Source organism: Syngnathus acus, chromosome 6 (assembly GCF_901709675.1).
Source record: "Syngnathus acus chromosome 6, fSynAcu1.2, whole genome shotgun sequence".
NCBI lineage: Eukaryota > Metazoa > Chordata > Actinopteri > Syngnathiformes > Syngnathidae > Syngnathus > Syngnathus acus.
In genome coordinates, this window is record NC_051092.1 from 8,078,153 (window position 1) to 8,091,371 (window position 13,219).

The window sequence follows — 13,219 nt, forward strand, 5'->3', positions numbered from 1 at the left end:
ATGTGCCAATCATGTTGTTACTGCAATTTTATTTTATGGTTGGGAATGTGAAACATGGTATAGTAATAAACTCCTATGGCACATGCTGGATATGTATTGATCCATTTGTCCAGCCCTGTCATCAGTTTAAAGCACTTGCATTTTCAATCCTATCCTGTTATCCTGTCCATGTCCACACCTTATTCATTTTTTCTACGGCATGCATTGGAGCTCCCAGCTCCTCCCAGCATTCAACCCTGACAAACTGATCCGCTTGTCCTCAAGAAAAAAGATGGGGAACAGAAAATATATCTATGCCATTGCACTATTGTCATTAAATGAACCCTCTTGAGGCAGTTCATGAGTATAGAATATAGGAAATATAGCAGTAGCTCTATTATAGAAACAAGTCCCTATCAGTGAAAGGAATGAATGTTAATGGTGTTCGAAGATGGGCTTTGTAGAGATTAATCCGATTTGAGAAATGATCATTTCATTATATGACCCAAAGTGCTGGCCTCGATTTGAACCAGGCCACAGGCTAAAGTGGGAAATAAATGACAAGAGCGAACATGTGTATACAGTAGAATATGTCATGACCTCGGATTCTCATTACTATGCTCCTTATTTGCAACTTCATTAATTTCCTAACTGGAACAATTTTCAATAGATGAATCAGACAGCAACAACTAGATAAATAGGACTCAAAACACATGCCTGAGGAACACTGTCTTGATGTGAACAGCAGGAAGACGCTTTTGGTCTCTGAACTGCTCAACTACTATGGAGGGGTAACATACCACTAATCTAATAATAAAATAACACGATTACCTGTACTTTTTAAAGTAGTTAATATGTTTTCATTGACAATAAAGGACGTCCATTTTGTATGTTGGCCTACAATTTGGAAAAATGAATCATCTGTCTTTGAACCACAATGAATCATCCTGCAACACTTTACTAACTGCAAACTAGTGAGTGTGTGGGGAGGAATTACGGTTGTGACCTCATTGCTTAAAAACAGCAAAATCACCATTCTAATACATATCAAAGTGATATTATCCCATCACCCAAAGTTTTTCTTTGAGCGGGTGACAGATACTCTCTATATTTCTCACACAGTGAATGAGATTCATTTTTTATGTGAAATGTGACAGCTATCCCCATTTATGTATTTACCACCAGCAATGGTGTATGGTTTACTGATAATGATAGACATACGCAGAATCACCTGGGGGGGTGGGGGTAGAAGTGAGTAGTAGTGCATGTACAATCAAACAAGTAATATATTACACCCAAAAGACGAATTTAAATAAAATAAAATAAACTTATCTAATTACACATTTAGGGCCCCACTCTGCCAGATGCACAGCCGCGTTTGATAGATTAAACTGGTGAAATAAGATTCGGAAGCAACAACTGACCAATGAAGGCATGCATCTTAAATCATACCGCCATATAATGTATGCTGCTGCAAGAAACGAAAGACCGCTTTCTATTTCAGCACCTCAAAATGGGACAGCTCCGCCACAAGGACCGAGCTATGGAAGCAAAGAACAAGTGCCTTCTGTGTAGATCCAGGCCATGCCAGGAGAATACGACATGACAGGCGATGTCTGACGATTAAGGCAACCAGTCATGTGATAACAGCGCTGCCTTTTTTGAAATCCAAACAAAATAGTATTTTCAAATTGTATTTCTAAGTCACAAAAACACCGCTATACTACACACTCTAATGAATTTGTCTTGGTGCAGATTGATTGCGTGATGAATAAATAGCTGTTGCCTACTTTGCATTCAGGGGGTGTACAACGTGGTGCAGTGAACAATTCCATGGTGGTGCCTATGATTCTTAATGTTGTATACTTCTCCATAAAGCAAAACCACGTTTTTTTTCCCTGCACCCCACGTGAGCTTGAGTCTAAAGCTCTCGGGAGCGGAATGAAAAGCAGCAAGACTTATAGGAGCGCGGTGCAGCTTTTCGCATCTGTCAAATCAGTGCTCCCCTAAAGATTGATCACATATCGTCTCAGACCATAAAGAACGCCTTGTTGCAAAAGTCTGATGTTTAGGCGCTATAACATTTCCTTTACACCGTTAACAACTGTGACATGTCTAATAGAATTTGCCGATGTATAGTGAGGCATGAGACAGGCAGAGGGACGTAGGCAAATGCACACTAATAACACACGCGCGCCCACACGCTGGCACACACACACACGCGCGTGCGCACGCACACGCACGCATGCACACACACGCACACAATCAAGCTTACTTGTTCATGTAGACAGCGATCATGCTGGATGAGGCTTTACGAGATCGATCCGCCTTTTGGTCAAAGCACAAAAAACTGCATTAATGGAGAAAAAAAAAAAGTCCGCAATTCTCAGGCGAGGTTGTACAATCCGAGGCTATTTAGCAGCACTCTTAGAGCAACAAACATTCCATCCATCAGTCCAGATGTGGAAATAACTCTCAAATTTTTGGTGATAAATCCGATATTGCCTTTTTCCACGACGCTCTTTGCGTTGAAGGACCCACAAGTGCCATTGCTGCAACTGCTCGACTCATTAATGCCCCGCGCTTCTCCTGAGTTGCACACTTGTTATTCTTCAGTTCGGTAAATGCACAAGATCTGATATGGATAAAGCTCCCCATGTGATAGGTGGTTCACCTTCCAGAATGATGTATCCTGAAAAAAAGAAAGAAAGAAAACCCCATTCAACGCAGATCAGCGTCCATAGATGGCATATTTTAAAAATATCCTCCTATTTGTAAATGTCAATTCTCACTAAGGCTCTTTTACTTTTAGCCGTCGATATCCCACCGAATTTCAATAGATTTGATTGCACAGCTCAGTGTAGCTTTAGAGTTTGTCTTGTCCCCTCAAGATTTGTGGATGCGCAAAAAAGTCTCCACATTTTACAGCCTCTAACATTCCGTGTGAATTTTTGTTGCTCTGAAATATTAAATACTCTTCTCCCCTCTGTGCATTCAGCAGACTGAACCCGATCGAGTCACCCCTTCACTTCTGCGGCACGCGTGCGTAAATCTCTCAAAATCAAGTCTCACCTAACCACTCAGGCGATCCACACGCGGGGAGGGATAAAACTGAGAGCTTCTCATTCAAGTGTCCCTCTATCCGTCCTTCTCCTCCACCCTTGGCTGCAATCGCTTCGGGCTTGTGCCACAAGATCCGGTTTGCAGTCCGAGCATGGAGGCTTGCATGAAACCGTGATGTGGAGCAGCATCTCAGAGCGTGTTCCGGACGGTGCAGCACAGTGGACGGGCGTAGAATTGATAAGCAGTTATGTGGGTTACCTCCCACTGACAAAGTACTCCCTCAGTCACTGCTGCTGAATCAGGAGCGGAGCAGCAAGATGTTTCTCTTCTGAGTAGACGTGTTGCTCACTTTAACTTGCGCAGCTCCGCAAGAGGCATACTTAGTTTTGAAGCATTTTCTGCAAAATTTTATTTATTGTTGGCTTTTATGCTGTGTCAAAAATATATTTTTATAAAAGGGGGGGGGGGGGGGGTGCACCAGGGTCGGAGACAGCAAGGGAGAAAAGAGGTTTGCTCTAAGTATGGCAGATTGGACCGCTAATGTGTCTGGCAAAAAGGACACGACTGCCACCTACCGAACCCACTCGCAGTGAGCTTGTGCCCCGGGCTCTTTGTGCAAAGGACATAATACGTTTTACTTGCGGAGATCTCAGATTAATACTGCATATTTAAATTTGGAAATGCCTCGGGACACAGAGCAACAGATACAAAGCACTGTCAAAAACTAATGGGGTTTTCTACAGCATCCATTTCGCTCAGGGACCTTGATCTAAACATGGCTGTGATTTTCCTGTGTTATGGTGACTCCACTTGACTCATTACATCCAAATACATTGACTATAAGGCATCAAGATTAACTAGTAAGTAGTATGACTCGCAATACTGGTACAATAGACAAACAAACAAACAAACAAACTCAAAATAAACCCAACCACATGGATGCTGTTGATCTCCCCCAATTCGGAACACACGTCATTCATGTAAATAAAGGCTGAAAAAAGTTTTTGAAAAATCTTGGACCTGCCCCAATCCTTAATGGATTGTTCCCGGTGGCAGATGGCCCCTCATTCGCAAAATGCTCAATACGAAATAAAAAGCAATAAAAGTCAATTACATTGTTATGGGGCTGGAGGGGGGGGTGTTGTGTTTGTTATCGTATCCTGGTATGTGACTGTAGCCCTGATCACTTTACTCTATGGCAGTACAAGTCACATAATATTAGCAGAGGTAAGCATTCCGTCCAAGGGATGAAGCGGTCCATCCAGGACGAATGACCATTTTGTGGACAAAGAATGAGGGTAGAGAACGTTCAAAAGGACAGACTGAGGAGGGCAGAAATGTTTTTTGTCTGCCCGTCTATTTGTCCCTATCTAGGTCAAGTGCCGACTAACCTTAAGCCGTCCTTTGGTCTGTTTCAGCACACTAAGATAGGGGTTTCCGTTTTTGGAAACACGCTCCTTTGTCTAGCGTGTGTCCTCAAAATAAATTGTGTATTTTTTTGTTTTTGTATTTACCTTCTTCATTTTCATCCTCATTTTTTATGTATAGCTATTAGTATTTCTTTATTAACAAAGAGAGGAAAGGAAACACTATGTTCCAATGGAACGTGAACGTTACCCGGAAGTGGGTGCCTCTTAACATAGTAAGTCAAGTAGATGTGAATCCTAAATTAGCCACACTTAAAACTGCTAAGTCAAAAAGAATGCAGTTTTGGTCAAACATTGGACAGACTCAGGAACAACTTCCAGGGTTGTTTTGCTTAAAAAAAACAAAACATTTTTGTACAAAATTACCCCCCCCCCCATTTTTGTTTTTCTAAAACAACCGAATTTTTAACCCAGCAATTTTGAGGGTGCAGCTAATTAGTTTTAAATGTTTATTTCCCGAATTATGACATTTCTGCTATTCGCTTCTCTCTTGTGAGACGTGGCAACAAATGAAAGCCATTTTCCCCAGAGAGAACGTCGGTTCAACTTCAGGAAGCCACTAATGGCCACCGGATAATATTTTATATGACAGAACAATAACTGACTTGGATTTGATTCTACCCTTGGCTACAATGCAGAGTGGGGTCCCGGTTAAAGTAAGCCATTTTAATCATAAGATGCGGATTTCTCGTGACCAATTTTCCTGATTTTGGTGTTATGAGCAACATGGGAGCCATTCATGTGAATACCACCCTTCATCTTGTGGCTTTTGAGACCACAGTATCTTCGCTGGTGGAAACACTTAAGTGTAAAGTGATGCTTCGGGATCCTCAATTATTATTGCACAAATCAATCAGTTTAATCACAGTTTAAGTGCATCTAATCTGTTAATCAGCCGATTCACAAATACATTTGCAAATAAAATGTGTTAATAAAGAGGTCCTCAGCTTGTATGACACAACTTTCTGCTGATGTTTACGCCCTTAGAGGACTGTAAAGTACTGTAAGCCCCGTGACCTTGTTTTTTAAAGTACGAGACATAGAAGTCTCTTGGGGGCAGTTATTTCTGAAGTGGTAAGTGCAAGACCCTTATTTAAGGTCATGCTTCAGCATAGATTATCAGTTATACTCTCAGCACACACAACAAAGAAATGACTTTAACAATGTGATTTCAAACACAAGGCTGCATCCAACTTTTAAATTCTATATATATATATATATATTTATTACATATATATTACATATATATTACACCATGCTCTGCGAAAATTAGATGTTGATATCACTGAAATTGTGATGTTTTGACAGAATGAAGAAAACGCATCACTGTGGCTTTCAGAAATGACTCAACTCATGCAGATCTCTTCCTTTTCCTCTGAGTATTATGTTGTCAGAGCCTGAATAATACATGTGTTGGGATGGAATTAGATAATGTAATAATCGTGTTGGGTATGCCACGTGGTTTTCAAGCAGAAGGAATACTGTGTGTATCCCACTCGACTCAAGCTACTCAAAATTGCTTGTTTACTCTGCCAAAATGGTGTTATAGCTAAAATAAAGAAAAACACATTGCCAGAAGGAAGAATGTTTGAACAAAATGCATATGATGTTCCAGTCTTTTTACATGATTTTTTAAGCAATCAATTTGCCTCCAATTACCAAATTCATGAACATAAAAAAATTATTATTTCCAAATTGTTGGAGTCCAATCTAGTTTTCCTCACAGTGTTGTTTGCCAGTGATTCAAGTGTGCCAGTAGGCAGCGGCACAGAGCGTACCGGCACTTTTAAATTTTAGCCTCAAGAATACCAGGACTTTTTGAGGTGGAACTGGACTTCACATGAGCCCCTGTCATTTAGACATGTCAAAGAAGAAGGAAGCTGCAAATATAATCACAATGTAACACACCACCAAAGCATAGGCTAATTTCAAGAGCCTTAGTAAGCTGTTATTTTGAAGTAGGCCTTCGTAGCGAGTGGTGTCCTGACCGCTAGCTTGAGTAACCTTTTTGAGATCTCTGCTTGCATTAACCGAGTGTTAATTGCCATCACAGAGTTGCAACCAACATCACTGATCTGATCATGACAAAGAACAATTGTAGTTAGCAGCAACACTCTTTTAGAAAAGACTGGTCCGTTTATTTACTATTCCAGGTTTGCATAACATTAGCATTAGATTCAGACAATATTCCTAAAATATTATTTTCACTTAACCTTGGGGTAGAAGACCCATGGCAGTTTATTATTGAAGAATTCAACTGACTTTGTGAAAGACCACTGAGCTTTATTCTGAGTCCGCATTTGACTGGCTAAATTTTGGGTTGAGGAAAAAGAACAAAAATAAATAAAAAATCATTCAACCTTTCTGGGCTGCGCTTTAATCGGCATGTCTGCATTTCAGTGTAGGGATTTGCTAAATGCCATTATTCAGAGAACAAAAGCCTCCAAATGCACCAACTGAGCGAACATGAGGTCAAATTCATGGCTCTGCTTCTCAGTCTACCTCATGAACCATAACTTCTGTTTTTGTAGAGGATTGGTACACAATCTGAACTCTGACACCTATTGAATTATTATATTTATAATTATATCGAACTTCTGAACAGGTAGCATGATGAAAAACGACTCATACAGCCAACTCACAGTCCTAAGGTTGGGGGTTCAAATCCGGGTTCTGGCCTTCGTCTGAGCAATGTGTTCTCGTTGTGCGTGTGTGGTTTTCCTCCAGGTATTTTTGATTCCACTTACATTCCCATAACATGCATGATAGGTTCATTGAAGACTCTAAATTAAATTGACATTTCTTTATATGTGCTCTGCGATTGTCTGGCGTCCAGTCCAGGGTGTGCCCCATCTCTTGTCAGCTGGGACAGCCTCCAGTTTATCTGCAATCTGATTAACAATAAGTTTTAGATGGATGGATGGATGACTTCTGAACTATAGCACCGAAGCTGTTCTTCTATACAGAGACTATGAATAAATTAATAATGTGTGTTGTTTATTGGAACATCATGCATTATTCATGACGTTGTTTGGGACAGTAAAAAACATCTCATCTCTGCTGTTACCATGCATAGTTCGGAGCCAATAAAATTAAAGTATAGTCAGGTGCAGGAGTTGAGGAAACATAGTAGCTGCGGGCCTTTTCCCTGTTCTGGCCATGTATTCCATCAGAGCCCCAATATGTCTAGGGTTCTCTCCTTTTGCTTTTTATGCTTGTTAAATATTGAAAAAGACAAAAATATGTTGTGATCTTTTTTTTTTTTAAATAAATGTTTCTATTATGATTTTTCTAACTGAGAGGTAAATTGTAAAATATATTGTGAGGCAGTCTGATTGCGGTATATGGGTGCGATATGTAATTTTCCCATACCGTGAACTTCTAGGGTTGTATTTCTTTTTCCTACAATAATAAAGAAGGAGATTAATATATACCATACAACATGCCACGGGACAATCATATATGCAAATTAATATAAAAAGAATATACAACAAAATAATATCTCTGGATTAATAAAATTTTAATTCTTGTAGGACAGGCAAAAATTACATAAGACACACACACACACACAGCCTGGTTAGAAGTACAGGAAAATATTTGAGACCATTAAGAGACAAAGGTCTTGCCTGCTATTTCATCATAAACATCATGGCTCTTGGTGTCATGGACCCTGAGACGTTTTTTTAAAAATTATTTTCATGATGTCTGATACATTGAACGGTGACTTTTCGGAGACCTTTTTAAAACAGCAAATGTACCTGCAGACTACAGCACAGTTTTTGCACATTCACAAACCACTTTTCTTCTTACTAGGTCAACTTGTACAGGAACCTTTGGAATTATATTTTGTCCCCCAATGTCAGTAAAGGAAATGCTGAAACGCAATTTATCTTACAAATCTACACTCTTGTGTTTTGTATATACTGGCTTTATTATTATCATCCATTTTCTGAACCACTTTTTCTCACTAGGGTTGCGGGCGTGCTGGTTCTGTCCCAGATGAGTTCGGGCAGTAGGCAGGGGACACCCTGAACTGGTCGTCAGCGAATCGCAGGGCACACATAGAAAAACAAACATTCACACTCACATCTACAGGCAATTTGGAGGGGTCAATAGGCTTACCATGCATGTGGGAGGAAACCGGAGTGCCCGCAGGAAACCCACGGACTGAGAAAACATGCATACTGTGCACAGGAAGCCCAGAGCCAAAATAGAGCACGCAACCTCTGCACTGTGAGGCGGGCCTGCTCACCAGTCGACCACTATGCCGTCCCTATTATTTTTTTCCATTTGCTTAGAGGTTTCTTCCTATTGCTAAATAAAGGGTTTTGTCTCATCGTCAGAAAGCCATTGCTCTTTTAAAGTACTAGGGGTGGGAGATACAAACAAACCCCCATTTCAAAAAAGTCTGAAAGTTGTTTACAACATACTGGATAAAAACTGAATACAATGGTTTTCAAATATTTTTCATATATTCATTTGAATTCAGTACAAAGAAAAGATTAATGTTTGAACTAATTAACTTCATTGTTTTTTTTCTTGTTATTGTTTTTGCAGTTATTTTTAGTTTGATACCTGTCGCACTTTCCCAAAAAGAAGTATTTTCTTCCGCAACAAATTCGGAATATATGTTCATGCAATCATTAGCCATGTTTACATGGAAATATAGTCTACCCATATTAAAATATATCTACGTATCAAATATGAAACAGTCATTTTGACCATTTACCATTCTGATATTAAGATTACATTCAAAGTTTAGAGAGCAATTTGATTAGAAAAAAAGGCTTGCACAGTAAACCAACAAGTTTCAGATCAAAAGGTATGTACTTAAGCGCTTTAGCATCGAAATTATTTTGCCGACAAAATGTAAGTCAACAAAACAGGTTTTGTAAGGGCGTTTTTTCACAGAATGTTTTTTTTTTTTTTAAATCTGCCAGTGCCTCAGTAAACCTGTGAAATCACTTATCTCAGTCATGAGTGAAAGTGGGGGGCTTTTGAGAGCTGAACAAGAGCCTAAATCATCTAAGATAAAAAAAAAAGCTCCACAATATCAGCAGTCCTATCTAAAATGATTAGTACAAAAAGATTACTGTTACAGATGATTCTCATGAGTTTTCCATTACTTTAGGACTTTGGTTTAAGTCAGTAATCAATCAATCAATCAATCAATCAATCAATCAATCAATCAATCAATATTTTATTTGCCAAGTTTGAGCATGCCAAACAAGGAATTTGACTCCAGTAGATCTCGGCCTCTGTACAACATTAAGGTGGCTGACAACATTCAGTGCATTCAACATGTGCAAAAATGGACAATTATTGACAATTATTCTCAAACATCCCCTGATCTTAAAGTAATAATACATATTATATGAATACTTTAAACCAACAATATAATGAACCAACCAATGGAGCTTTTAAATGCTTTTTCTCTTTGGCGATGTTGGCTTGGTGACTACAGAGTTTGAAATGAGATGCTGCCACCATGTTCAAAGGGCAGTTGTGGATTGCTCAGTGAGCATTGTCAAATGCTCAACTGCGTGACAGAGGTGGGTGATTTTCAAACGTTCTATCTATCTAACGTCACATTTGAGCAAACATCCTGTGTACCCCAGCAGAAGATTGTTTCCTGTCAAAACGCTTTTTGTTATATTCACCAACAATATAAACACATCTTTCGTTTCTGCACTTATTTTTATGACCAGAAGTCATCCATCCATTCGTCCGTCCGTCCATCCATCCATCCATCCATCCATCCATCCATCCATCCATCCATCCATCCATCCATCCATCCATCCATCCATCCATCCATCCATCCATCCATCCATCCATCAGGGTGTTTTCCTGGAATGTAGCAGTTCTTATGCTTGTTTCCAGATTTGTTCATAACTTGTTAAAATGTGTCACTTGTCATTAGATATACATTTGTTTATCACTGTGTTGAAGGTGTTACAGTAGTGAAATAATTAGCACACCCTCACAGTTCCAAGGTTGGAGGTTTGAATCTGGGCACTGTCCTTCCTTTGTAGGTGCAATATTTTTCTGTGTGTATACTCCATTATCCTCACACATTCCAGATTAAATAAATTGTTCTTTATACAGCCAAATCATTATATCCAAATCTATCTGTATCATCCAAACAAAATCCCATTATGAAGAAAACATGATTAAGATTAGGCGTTTAAGCACTCGGGAAATTTGGTTTGATTAAAGGCTTGCTTTGGTGACAAATCTACAAAGCAAGCCGATTTGTTAATTTTGATGTTGGCGCTTCTGATAATTAAGTAAATATTTAGCTATTGCCAACTGAGGACTCAGTCTTCTGATCTGTAATTTTTGAGTCAAATCAAGAAAGTCATCATATTTCCTTGTTGCCATGTATGTTAATCCCCCAACATTAATCAAAAACAAAAAGCACAATACACCTAAATCTCGATTTTACGTGGTCTTTGGGGTCCAGAATTTGGGAATCGTGTGAACCCCAAAAGCACGTTGTAGAGAAAGTCTTGTTTTTTATTTAAGAAAAGCATGTTTTTAGGCACCTCTGTCCTTTGTTAACGTTAATTTAGGTCAGGAATGTTGTTGGGAAGCCGAAGGGGTCCGTTTACTCCACACACATCGAAGTCTATTGACATTTTATCAAAGGAGAAGCAAAACGCAGATGACAATATCAGGCAGACTGAGTAATTCATTTTGATGTTTTGTGAATTGGATGGAAGAGAGAACAAAGCAGCCACTTATTCTACTACTGTGTCCGGCCACGCTCTTTGATTTGTGAGTGACTGTGTGGATGAGGTTCAAACATCCCCCTTTCCAAATCAAACATGATGCTAGCTATCCGTTACACTGTAATAAAGCAGTCATAAAGATCAAATAGTCCGACTTCTTATTATCTAACGCTTTTAAATTGGTCACGGAAATTAATCGAATCGCTAGAGCTGAGGTTTACGCACATTTTATGTGACTTGTACTCCGGAGCGACTTATAGTCCGGAAAATACTGTAACTACTATTATTATTACTATCATGGTTGTTGTCTGCAGGCATGATTTCTGGTCAGCATTTTTAATGCGCTAAAGGTTTGACTTAAGCTTGTGGCAATAATTTTTGACGTTCCCATTATGCCTAAATTAAAGTCTAACATTATAGTATCAGTTACATTGCCTTTACTGGCTGACTAAAGTTTAATATAAAGTTCAATAGGCATTTGGAATGACAGAAAAGGTCCTGATGTGGTGCTCCATACTGTTCAAGTGAATCTCTTTGACTGACACTAAAAACGCTTCCTCCGCGAGGTCAAAACGTTTTAAGACAATAAGAGACATCTTAGCAGTCAACTCCCAGAGAAATGCAGTAAAAGAATACATTCCACAATTGGAGTTGCCCGTTACTTTAAAGCATGAAAGGCAGATGTCATTATTATGAATTTACATGAACTGCATACCCAAATGGGTAGTGTTGACATTTTTCTTTTGTCAAAAAAGATGAAAGCCACAAGTCAGTGACTTCAGATCATTCCAGGAGCATTCTTCTTTGGCAACAGTCAGAATTTCCCACTGCTCTATCTTTGTTGCTGCCCATCAACAAGCAAACTGGACAGAAGGTCAGAGAGCAGATCCATGCCAAAATAAATGTTACCCTGCTTCCTCCTTTTTCTCATTTTCCCTTTCAGATATTTAGATTTTGGAACCCCTAATGAGAACACGTTAGTCCCAAATACCATCTGTTCTGTCTGCACACAAAAAGAGCGAATAAAGGACATGTGACATAATTCCAATGAGAATGATTAATCAAAGTCATTGGGTTGTAGTCCTGTGGAAAAAGTGTCTTCATTGTTTGTTGCATATAAAAGAATCCCCGTATGGCTCATAATTATGCAACTTTAATGCCATCACAATATGGTATTTAAAAACTTGGTAATTTTTTGTTCGTTATTTCTGATCATTTGGTGAACTTCTATTTTTTGTGACACTTAACAAGCAGTACACGTTTTTATGCTCGGCACACACCGGGACACATTTTTATGCTTGGCACACATTGGTGTCATTCCAATCAACGCTACCATTGACCATGTTTACATCCAGTCAAAAATGTCAAAATTGCAGTTTTTGAAACAATCACAATAATCGGTTTATGTGTCTCAACAGACATTTCAGTAAGTGTTCAAACATATCAGACTGAAGACAAATCAAAACAATGTTACTTTGATGCTTGCAGGCTCCACGCCAACAGTTACCTTTTCATGAATGGATGAAAAGCTGCAAGCTTTAAGTTAGTGTATGGTGGGGGTACATCAGGGGAAGCATTTCCACCCCAAGTGCATCGTTTTGATGGCTCTGATCTACACTTCAGTGGTTTGTGTATATAGTATTTACCACATTTGTATGTGTAACGCTTCATGGATCAAAAAGTGTTCAGAGTTTGTTTTATTTTAATGGCAAAGGTTTATCCTGCAGTTGAAATGTCCCGTGTTTTTACCCCTACAAAAGTTGAGTATATCAACACATTATGGCAAGATGACAGAATAGAAACCATGAATTATGAAGATACATTTAATCTCATCTTTGCAAAGAGCAAATTGTGCCTGCCAGGATTTTAGATATGTTTAATTCAAACTCAAACTAAGTAAACATTTCAAACTGGCATTGAATGTTGATTGTGCATTAAAATATGAATTTCATTTTCCTTCCAAAAAGTCATTCCAAAAAGGTCTTTGGAAACAATGAACTCTCCCTCCCCTCATCGCAA

General features: G+C 39.0%; 1 protein-coding gene across 1 annotated transcript in view; it reads right to left on the bottom strand.

Annotated features, from left to right (window-relative positions):
* Positions 1-3,421, bottom strand: part of lrrc4ca (leucine rich repeat containing 4C, genome duplicate a) — a 39,823-nt gene extending 36,402 nt beyond the window's left edge. The window contains exons 1-2 of the mRNA XM_037254909.1: positions 3,052-3,421; positions 2,255-2,671 (exon numbers count right to left, since the gene is read on the bottom strand). The gene's annotated coding sequence lies outside the window, so the exon portion shown is untranslated. The remainder of the gene's footprint in view (positions 1-2,254; positions 2,672-3,051) is intronic.
* Between the last annotated feature and the right edge of the window lie 9,798 nt (positions 3,422-13,219).